We start from the raw sequence: 10,525 nt of genomic DNA on the forward strand, positions 1-10,525 counted from the left end.
ATCCCTCTGCCATGTGAGGATATAGCAAGAAGGTGACCACCTACAAACCAGTAGGAGGGCTCTGAGCAGGCACTGAATCAGCCTACATCTTGATCTTGGACTTCCCAACCTCCAGAACAGTAGGAAATAAATGGTTTTTTTTGCTTAAGCCACCTGGTGGTTATTTGTTATAGCAACCCGAACTGGCTAAGACATAGCCTTATAGTTAATTTAGTCTGTGGGGGTTTCAGAAAGTGAATTTATCTGTTGAGAAGAGAGATTACTGGGCAAATAAACAGAACTACTGGCGCTCTGTCTTAAATTTAAAAAAAAAATTCTACAGTTTTCATCATTAATGAAATTTGTGCCTCTGTTATTTGGATGTTTCTCCTCTGAAGACAACAGAAAAGCCAGAAGTCCTCTAGGGAATTAAGCAATTAAATTTCCCATAAACTTTTAATATTGAAAGCAGAGTTAATCAAGTCAGACAAGAAGGAAAAAATAATCTTTTGCAACCCAGTCTTTTTCTAGATATACAAAGCCAGACTTGCTCAGAGACCTTGGTCTTTGTCATTCCTCATGGGTTTTTAAAACTTTTTTTGGAATAGCTATATTGAAGTATAATTTAAATGCTATGAAACTGTAAGTATACAGTTAGATGATTTTTAGTACATTTATAGAGACTTTCAACCCTCACCACTCACCAGCCTTAGACCTTTTTTATTACACCCAAATTTTCCTGCAAGGTCATTTGCAATCTACTTTTTCACTACAGTTCTCACTAGCCCCAAGCAACCACTCCTTTCTGTCTCTGTAAGTTTCCTTTTTTGACTATTTCATATAAATGGAACCATGGAATGTGTAGTCTTTTGTATGTGGCTTCTTTCACATATCATATTTTAAGGTTAATCTATGATGTGGCATGCATCATTCACCAGTTGATGGACATTTGGCTTGTTTCCAGTTTTAAGCTATTATGACTAATGCTTCTGTGAACATTTTCAAATGACTTCTTTTGTGGGCATATGCTTTTATTTCTCTTGGATAGATTCCTACCAATGGAATTGCTAGGTCATATGGTAAATTTAAGTTTTTAAAGAAACTAAGTAGCAAATTGCTCTCTAAATTGACTATAGCACTTTACTTTCTCACCAGCAATGTATGATGGATCCAGTTGCTCCATTTCCTAACCAATGCTTCATATTGTCTTTTTGACAATAGACATTCTTTTGGGTGTGTAGTAGCATCTTATTGTGGTTTAAATTTTTATTTTCCTGACAACCAGTAATGTTGAATACATTTTCCTTCATATGTCTTCCTTGGTAAAATGCATATTCCTGTATTTTGCCCTTTTTTTTTTTTTTTTTTTGTTGCAGTACGTGGGCCTCTCACTGTTGTGGTCTCTCCTGTTGCGGAGCACAGGCTCCGGACGCGCAGGCTCAGCGGCCATGGCTCACGGGCCCAGCTGCTCCGCGGCATGTGGGATCTTCCCAGACCGGGGCACGAACCCGTGTCCCCTGCATCGGCAGGCAGACTCCCAACCACTGCACCACCAGGGGAGACCTTGCCCATTTTTAATTGGATTATTTCTTCTTACTATTGAATTATAAGAGTGTATATCCTGGAAAAATGTCCTTTACCAGATATATAATTTGCAAATTTTTCTCCCAGTCTGAGGCTTTCCTTTTTGTTTCCTTGATAGTGTCTTTTTTGAAGCACAGAAGTTTTGATTTAATGAAATCAAATTTATCAATTTTTTCTTTTAAAACTTGTGCCTTTATTATATTATGTAAGACATTTTTGGCTAACCCAAGGTCACAAATATGTTCTCCTGTGTTTTCCATTAGAATTTTACAGTTTCAGCTTTTATATTTAGGCCTATGATCTATTGTGAGTTAATTTTTACATAGGGTGTGAGGTAGGGTATAATAATAATTAAACCATGAAGTATAATTTTAGGTGTAGGTACTTTGGAGATGCCCTTAAACAGGTTGAGGAATTTTCCATCTATTCTTACTTGTTGAGAGGTTTTATCATCAGTAGGTATTGGATATTGTCAAATGCTTTTTCTGTATTTATTGAAGTGGTCTTGCATTTTGGGTCCTTTATTCTATTAATGTGTTATAATACATTAATTGATTTTTTTCTAATGTTAAACAAACCTTTGATTTCTGGGATAAATTCCATTTGGTCATGGTGTATAGTGCATTTTATATGTTGCAAATTTGGTTTGCTAACATTTAATTAGGGAATTTTGTGTCTTTGTTCATGAGATATTTGGTCTGTAGTTTTCTTTTCTCATGATATCTTTGTCTGGCTTCAGTATTGCAGTAATACTGTCTCACAGGCAGGCTGGAAAATGTTCCCTCTTAACCTGTTTTCTGAAATAATTTATTATAGATTGATATCATTTCCTATTTAAACATTTGATAGAGCTCAACGGAATTCACCAGATAGAAGTCATCTGGTTCTGAGTTTTACTTTGTGGGAAAAATTTTAAGTACTAATTCAACTTCTTTACATGGTAGAGATCTATTAAGATTTTCTAATTTATGCTTTTCTAGAAATTGTCCATGTCATCTAAGTTGTTTAATTTGTTGGCATGAAGTTGTTCATAATAGTCCCTTATAATGCTTTAAATTTATTTAGGGTCAGAAGTAATATCTCCTCTTTCACTTGATTTTGGTAAATTGTGCTCTTATTTTTTTGGTACAATCTAGCTAAGCATTTGTCTTTTTTTGTTTGTTTGTTTTTTCAAAAAAAACTTTTGATTTCATTAATTTTCTTTTCTTTTTTTTTTTTTCTCCTTCTATTTACTGATTTTTGCTCTGACTCTCATTATTTCCTTTGGGTTAGATTCTACCTTTTTAATTTTTTAAAGGGGGAAGCTTAGTTTTTTAATGTGATACTTTGCTTCTTTTCTGATATAGTTGTCAAAAGCTATACATTCTCTTTAAGCATTGTTTGAGCTGCATCCTAAAGATTTTGATGTTTTAGGTTTTTGCTTTCACTCACTGAAAATAAAAACTGTTTTGGTTTTTTTTGTGTGTGTGTGGTACACGGGCCTCTCACTGCTGTGGCCTCTCCCGTTGCAGAGCACAGGCTCCGGACGTGCAGGCCCAGCGGCCATGGCTCACGGGCCCAGCCACTCCACAGGATGTGGGATCCTCCCGGACCGGGGCATGAACCCATGTCCCCTGCATCGGCAGGCGGACTCTCAACGACTGTGCCACCAGGGAAGCCCGAAAATAAAACTTTTTATCAGTATGAAATATCATTGTAACATTTTGACTACAGGATTTTCACTTGGTTCTTTTCTATAATTTCTATCACTTTGTTGAAATTCTCTATTCATTGAATCATTTCTATCATACTTTCTTTTAATTCTTTAAACATGGTTTCCTTTAGTTCTTTGAACATATATATAATAGTTGCTCTGATGACTTTGTCTGCTAAATCCAACATATGGGGACACTCAGAGACAGTTTATATTGACTGCTATTTTTCCCTAAGTGTGGCCACACTTTCCTGTTTCTTTGTAGCTCTTTCAATTTTGTTGTTGTTGAATATTAGGCCTTTTAAATAATATATTGTAGGTAGTATCTCTGAATTCTGATTTTCCCCTTTGATGTTTGTCATTGTTTTGCTTGCTCAGTAACTTGCCTGGAAAATTTTGTGGAGCCTGATTCTCTGAAATGCTGGTCACTGATGTCTTTGTTTTTATCTTTTTCTTTTTCTTTCTTTCTTTCTTTTTTTTTTTTTGTGTGGTACGCGGGCCTCTCACTGTTGTGGCCTCTCCTGTTGCGGAGCACAGGCTCCAGACATGCAGGCTTAGCGGCCATGGCTCACGGGCCCAGCCACTCCGCGGCATGTGGGTTCTTCCCAGACCGGGGCACGAACCCGTGTCCCCTGTATCGGCAGGTGGACTCTCAACCACTGCGCCACCAGGGACGCCCTATCTTTTTCTTTTTATATTTGAGTTTGGATTCCTAGTGGTCACACCTGTATCTGCATAGTTCAGTGTTTAGCCAAAGATTTAGTCAGATATTGTGCTCAAACACCTCACTCCAAAAAAAGCATTCAGTCTCTGCTGATGGATTGTGTGTTTGCTGGTGTCAATCTTCATTTTTTCCTCTGAGATAAATAGAAAATTAATATCGTTCACAGTGAAATTGTTTATGTCACATGTTTCCTGAGGAGAGGTTTACAGGTTTTGGTCCACAGCTGCAAGGTGGTCCACAGCTGCAAGCTGCTTTTTCCCTTCTCACTTTTACTCCACTTCACCTCTAGGCAGTTTCTCTGTGTAGAAAGCTAGGTCAAAGGATATATAAGAATGGCTCCTCTTTCAGCTTTATTCTCCTTGTAGTCTTTATCTGGAACCTGGTCTTTATAGAGACATTCCCCAACCTCCCCCATCTCCCCAACCCCACTGCCAGTTATACTACTTTCATACTACCCACACTACTGGGTCTCATTGGTTCAATTAAAGAATCACTGATGAGCTGTCAGGACCATGTCCTGTACTACTTAAGTTCATTTATACCCTGGCAGATGTCTAAAATAATGGTTATACACTGGTCCATGCCATTGGATTACATGTTATAGCTGGTGGCTACAAGCGTGAAGTTTCTGAGAAGTTATTAGGGGGCCAAAGATCCACCTACCAAATTCCTTCCACATGCCTTCTGAATAGACAAGACATCAAGTACCTCTTTAATAGGATTCCTCCAATATAGCCTCCAATGCATAAACCTCATTACTTTCCACCATAGCTTTCTCATTAATTTGTCCAAATGCTATAAAATTGAGTGGACTGCCTTCATATTTTAAGTCTTCCTCATGTCCTTCTTTCAGTTTATTAAAGATGGAGTTTTATTCTAAATTTTTGATTGTTTGTTATATTCACTGCATTTTCTGAAGGCAGACCTTCAGGGTGTCATTGTAACTTGAAGTCCCCAAATCTATTAACAATCCTTTCTGAACATCCTGATAATTGAGCATCTTGTAAGCCATAAAGACAGAAAATAGATTAAAATTTTCCTTTATAAATTAGATAAATTTAAAAGCAGAGTTTCTATAAGCCCTTTCCTCCTGACGCTAATGCATTTTATTTTCTTTTCAACTAATAGTCACAGTAGAAACTGTAAATTTAGGTCCAAGAAAGAACTCACTGAACCTATTAGCTCTGAAGTTATATGCAACAGTTCTATATTTAGGCAAAAATGCATAGCAATAATAATCATCTGTAAATGGATTTTGAGTCCTTGGGAGAGAATAGAAATGAGAGAGAGAGTTTAAAGTTTTATAACGATATTGTATAGTGGGAAGAGCTCTGGACTGGGAGTTACTTCAATCATTTGTTGTTCCACTGTGTAATCTGATTTCCAACATCATGGTTTTGGCAAAGATCTCCAAACATGACCCAATAGCCAAATCCAGTGATGATTTTCAAGCCTTATCTTTCTAGCCTTTGCTGCAACATTTGATATTGTTAACCACTTACTTCATGAGATTCAATTCTCTCCTTTAGCATCTATAATCTATTCTATTGATTCTCCCTTTTTCTTCTCTGGTCATTTCTTGATAGTTGTGTTTATGCTTTACAGATTTTTTAAACAGGGTCCAATAGTCTTCATTATTTATGCAGTCTCTAGTTATCTCATCCACTCTCATCATTTTAACTAAGATCTATAGGTTGATGATTCTTGCATATATCCCCCTAATCTGATTATCCTGAACTGGAGACTGACATATTCTTTTGGACATATCAACTTGGATGCCCCACAAGCACCTCACACTCTATGTTCAAAACTGAATTCGAGGACTTCCGGGAAGATGGCGGAAGAGTAAGACGCGGAGATCACCTTCCTCTCCACAGATACACCAGAAATACATCTACGCGTGGAACAACTCCTACGGAGCACCTACTGAACGCTGGCAGAAGACCTCAGACCTCCCAAAAGGCAAGGAACCCCCCACGTACCTGGTTAGGGCAAAAGAAAAAACTAAACAGAGACAAAAGGATAGGGACGGGTCCTGCACCAGCGGAAGAGAGCTGTGAAGGAGGAAAAGTGTCCACACACTAGGAAGCCCCTTCGCGGGTGGAGACTTCGGGAGGCGGAGTGGGGGAGCTTGGGAGCCGCGGAGGAGAGCACAGCAACAGGGGTGCGGAGGGCAAAGCGGACAGATTCCAGCGCAGAGGATCGGGCCGACCAGCACTCACCAGCCGAGAGGCTTGTCTGCTCGCCCGCCGGGGCGGGCGGGACTGGGAGCTGAGGCTCCGGCTTTTGTCGGAGCGCCTGGAGAGGACTGGGGTTGGCGGCGTGAACACAGCCTGCAGGGCGTTGGTGCGCCGCGGCTGGCCGGGAGAGAGTCCGGGGAGGGGTCTGGACCTGCCGAAGAGGCAAGAGACTTTTACGTCCCTCTTTGTTTCCTGGTGCACGAGGAGAGGGGATTAAGAACGCTGCTTGAGAGAGCTCCAGGGACGGGCGCGAGCCGCGGCTAAGAGTGCGGAGCCCAGAGACGGACATGGGACGCTAAGGCCGCTGCTGCCGCCGCCAGGAGGCCTGTGTGCGAACACAGGTCACTAGCCACACGCCCTTCCGGGGAGCCTGTGCAGCCCGCCACTGCCAGGGTCCCGGGATCCAGGGACGGCTCCCCCGGGAGAGCGCACGGCGCGCCTCAGGCTGCAGCGTCACGCCGGCCTCTGCCGCTGCAGGCCCGCCCCGCACTCCGTGACCCTCCCTACCCCCCCCGGCCTGGGTGAGCCAGAGCCTCCGAATCAGCGGCTCCTTTAACCCCGTCCTGTCTGAGCAAAGAACAGACGCCCTCCGGCGACCTACACGCACAGGCGGGGCCAAATCCAAAGCTGAGCCCCTGGGAACTGTCAGAACAAAGAAGAGAAAGGGAAATCTCTCCCAGCAGCCTCAGAAGCAGCGGATTAAAGCTCCACAATCAACTTGATATACCCTGCATCTGTGGAATACCTGAATAGACAACGAATCATCCCAAATTAAGGAGCCCTGTGGATGAAAGGCTCTTGGTGCTGCAGCCAGGACTCAGTGCTGTGCCTCTGAGGTGGGAGAGCCAACTTCAGGACACTGGTCCACAAGAGGCCTCCCAGCTGCACATAATATCAAACAGCAAGAATCTCCGAGAGATCTCCATCTCAACGCCAGCACCCAGCTTCACTCAACGACCAGCAAGCTACAGTGCTGGACATCCTATGCCAAACAACTAGCAAGACAGGAACACAACCCCACCCATTAGCAGAGAGGCTGCCCAAAATCATAAGTCTACACCCCAAAACACACCACCAGACGTGGACCTGCCCACCAGAAAGACAAGATCCAGCCTCATACACCAGAACACAGGCACTAGTACCCTCCACCAGGAAGCCTACACAACCCACTGAACCAACCTTAGCCACTGGGGACAGACACAAAAAACAACAGGAACTACGAACCTTCAGCCTGCAAAAAAAAAAAAGGAGACCCCAAACACAGTAAGATAAGCAAAATGAAAAGACAGAAAAACACACAGCAGATGAAGGAGCAAGATAAAAACCCACCAGACCAAACAAATGAAGAGGAAATAGGCAGTCTACCTGAAAAAGAATTCAGAATAATGATAGTAAGGTTGATCCGAAATCTTGGAGATAGAATGGGCAATAGAATGGACAAATTGCAAGAATCAGTTAACAAGGACCTAGAAGAACTAAAGATGAAACAAGCAACGATGAACAACACAATAAATGAAATTAAAAGTACTCTAGATGGGATCAATAGCAGAATAACTGAGGCAGAAGAACGGATAAGTGACCTGGAAGATAAAATAGTGGAAATAACTACTGCAGAGCAGAATAAAGAAAAAAGAATGAAAAGAACTGAGGACAGTCTCAGAGACCTCTGGGACAACATAAAACGCACCAACATTCGAATTATAGGGGTTCCAGAAGAAGAAGAGAAAAAGAAAGGGACTGAGAAAATATTTGAAGAGATTATAGTTGAAAACTTCCCTAATATGGGAAAGGAAATAGTTAATCAAGTCCAGGAAGCACAGAGAGTCCCATACAGGATAAATACAAGGAGAAATACGCCAAGACACATATTAATCAAACTATCAAAAATTAAATACAAAGAAAACATATTAAAAGCAGCAAGGGAAAAACAACAAATAACACACAAGGGAATCCCCATAAGGTTAACAGCTGATCTCTCAGCAGAAACTCTGCAAGCCAGAAGGGAGTGGCAGGACATATTGAAAGTGTTGAAGGAGAAAAACCTGCAACCAAGATTACTCTACCCAGCAAGGATCTCATTCAGATTTGATGGAGAAATTAAAACCTTTACAGACAAGCAAAAGCTGAGAGAGTTCAGCACCACCAAACCAGCTCTACAACAACTGCTAAAGGAACTTCTCTAGGCAAGAAACTCGAAAGAAGGAAAGGACCTACAATAACAAACCCAAAACAATTAAGAAAATGGGAATAGGAACACACATATCGATAATTACCTTAAATGTAAATGGACTAAATGCTCCCACCAAAAGACACAGATTGGCTGAATGGATACAAAAACAAGACCCATATATTTGCTGTCTACAAGAGACCCACTTCAGACCTAGAGACACATACAGACTGAAAGTAAGGGGATGGAAAAAGGTATTTCATGCAAATGGAAACCAAAAGAAAGCTGGAGTAGCAATTCTCATATCAGACAAAATAGACTTTAAAATAAGGACTATTAGAAGAGACAAAGAAGGACACTACATAATGATCAAGGGATCGATCCAAGAGGAAGATATAACAATTGTAAATATTTATGCATCCAACATAGGTACACCTCAATACATAAGGCAAATACTGACAACCATAAAAGGGGAAATCGACAGTAACACATTCATAGTAGGGGACTTTAACACCCCACTTTCACCAATGGACAGATCATCCAAAATGAAAATAAATAAGGAAACACAAGCTTTAAATGATACATTAAACGAGATGGAGTTAATTGATATTTATAGGACATTCCATCCAAAAACAACAGAATACACATTTTTCTCAAGTGCTCATGGAACATTCTCCAGGATAGATCATATCTTGGGTCACAAATCAAGCCTTGGTAAATTTAAGAAAATTGAAATTGTATCAAGTATCTTTTCTGACCACAACGCCATGAGACTCGATATCAATTACAGGAAAAGATCTGTAAAAAATACAAACACATGGAGGCTAAACAATACACTACTTAATAATGAAGTGATCACTGAAGAAATCAAAGAGGAAATCAAAAAATACCTAGAGACAAATGACAATGGAGACACAACGACCCAAAACCTGTGGGATGCAGCAAAAGCAGTTCTAAGGGGGAAGTTTATAGCAATACAAGCCCACCTTAAGAAGCAGGAAACATCTCGAATAAACAACCTAACCTTGCACCTCAAGCAATTAGAGAAAGAAGAACAAAAAAACCCCAAAGCTAGCAGAAGGAAAGAAATCATAAAAATCAGATCAGAAATAAATGAAAAAGAAATGAAGGAAACAATAGCAAAGAGCAATAAAACTAAAAGCTGGTTCTTTGAGAAGATAAACAAAATAGATAAACCACTAGCCAGACTCATCAAGAAAAAAAGGGAGAAGACTCAAATCAATAGAATTAGAAATGAAAAAGGAGAGGTAACAACTGATACTGCAGAAATAAAAGAGATCATGAGAGATTACTACAAGCAACTCTATGCCAATAAAATGGACAATCTGGAAGAAATGGACAAATTCTTAGAAATGCACAACCTGCCAAGACTGAATCAGGAAGAAATAGAAAATATGAACAGACCAATCACAAGCACTGAAATTGAAACTGTGATTAAAAATCTTCCAACAAAGAAAAGCCCAGGACCAGGTGGCTTCACAGGCGAATTCTATCAAACATTTAGAGAAGAGCTAACACCTATCCTTCTCAAACTCTTCCAAAATATAGCAGAGGGAGGAACACTCCCAAACTCCTTCTACGAGGCCACCATCACCTTGATACCAAAACCAGACAAGGATGTCACAAAGAAAGAAAACTACAGGACAATATCACTGATGAACATAGATGCAAAAATCCTCAACAAAATACTAGCAAACAGAATCCAACAGCACATTAGAAGGGTCATACACCATGATCAAGTGGGGTTTATTCCAGGAATGCAAGGATTCTTCAATATACGCAAACCTATCAATGTGATAAGCCACATTAACAAATTGAAGGAGAAAAACCATATGATCATCTCAATAGATGCAGAGAAAGCTTTTGACAAAATTCAACACCGATTTATGATAAAAACCCTGCAGAAAGTAGGCATAGAGGGAACTTTCCTCAACATAATAAAGGCCATATGTGACAAGCCCACAGCCAACATCATCCTCAATGGTGAAAAACTGAAATCATTTCCACTAAGATCAGGAACAAGACAAGGTTGCCCACTCTCACCACTCTTATTCAACATAGTTTTGGAAGTTTTAGCCACAGCAATCAGAGAAGAAAAGGAAATAAAAGGAATCCAA

Source organism: Aethalodelphis obliquidens, unplaced genomic scaffold (assembly GCF_003676395.1).
Source record: "Aethalodelphis obliquidens isolate GAN/ISIS:26980383/991018 unplaced genomic scaffold, ASM367639v1 scaffold109, whole genome shotgun sequence".
Taxonomy (NCBI): Eukaryota; Metazoa; Chordata; class Mammalia; order Artiodactyla; family Delphinidae; genus Aethalodelphis; species Aethalodelphis obliquidens.